The sequence below is a fragment of the Penaeus monodon genome, chromosome 29, assembly GCF_015228065.2.
Source record: "Penaeus monodon isolate SGIC_2016 chromosome 29, NSTDA_Pmon_1, whole genome shotgun sequence".
Taxonomy (NCBI): domain Eukaryota; kingdom Metazoa; phylum Arthropoda; class Malacostraca; order Decapoda; family Penaeidae; genus Penaeus; species Penaeus monodon.
The window spans coordinates 4,147,673-4,149,152 of record NC_051414.1 but is presented as its reverse complement, the minus strand read 5'-3'; positions in this window follow the sequence as shown (position 1 = coordinate 4,149,152).

The following is a 1,480-nucleotide window of genomic DNA, read 5'->3' as shown; positions in this document are numbered from 1 at the left end:
GACCGCGACCAAAGAATAAGCAAGAGCGCCCCACTTCTTCATAAATTTAATTAACAAAACCGCACGCATCTTTAAAAGCCTATATGGGGCTTGGGGCACGCAACACATTCCGAGAAAAAAATAGTAAGAAGAGAACATAATTGCTAAGCTCGTAGCCCCCTCTCGCTTCAGCTACATTTGCCTTACTTTATTATGAAAATCTTCGACAGACTGAGCCCCCGAGACAAACGACCTTTGAGGGGCTACGAGCACACAACACATTTCAACACCAACAAAGAAATACTTGTTAAGCTCGTACCCCTTTCTCTCTTTAGTACGTTCGCTTACTTCATGAAAATCTACATTCCGAGACAAAGAGTTTTTTTGGGGGACTACGAGCAGAAAATACATTCCGACACCCACAAAAGGACATAATTACAGAGGAGGTAGACCCCTCTCGCTACGTTCTTTCTTTATCAGGAAAATCTTCAACTTTTTGTGATCCCGAAACGAAAGATCTTATGAGGCTACGAGCACGCGACATATTCCGACACCCACTAAGGACATAATCACTAAGCTCGTAGCCCCTTTCTCTCTTCAGCCACGTTCGCTTACTATATTATGAAAATCTGTAACCTTCAGGTCTCCCCACGACGACGAAAGATCTCTGGTTTGAAGGTTATCGAAAACTTTTTTACGTATAAGTCTTACAAGTTTGGTCGGAATTAATGCATTATTCTCGGACAAGCATTAGTACCTGGGTCGGTTGTTAAGACATTAAGTCGCTCGTTTCCAAGATTCAGTGGAGTTTCTTCCCCCTTCTCTGGTGGGGGGAAGGGGGGAGGGGGTATATATGTGTATTAGTCAAGTCGTATGTCGTTTTGTTGTTGTTGATTTTGTTTTTAGTAGATGTTCTTTTTTAATTGTTATTGTTGTGTTTTAATGTTTATATCCTGCTGTTTTAGTATATGTTGTTACTGTTTTCGCTGTGTTTATTGTTACAGTTATTTTGTTGTTCGTGTTTATGTTTTTGATGTTGATTTATTGTTATCGTTCTGTTTAATGTTTATGTCTTGCTGTTTTAGTAGATGTTGATGTTTTTATTGCTTTTGTTATTGTTGTTTTGTTTATGTTTTATTAGATGATTTTTTTGTTATATTTTGTTGTTGTTGGGTCTATTCTAGCAAACTTTTTTTTTCTTTTGCTATGTTTTTTTTTTTTCTAGTAGCTGTGTTTTATTTTGTTGTATTATTGCTTTTGCTGTTAGTTCTTATTTTAGTATATACTTCTTTTCGTATCTATTTTATACTGTTGTGTTTTCTTGTTTTTTTTTGTTTTTGTTGTTTTTTCTATCATGTAGTAATTTAGTAGCTTGTTTTTATGTTTTGGGTTTTTTGTGTTGTGTTTTTTTTTCTGGTGTTTTTGTCGTTGTTTTTTTTAATAATTTGGTACAGCATTTTCCCTTTTAAAAATCTCTAAACTCACGTTTGCTCATTTAATG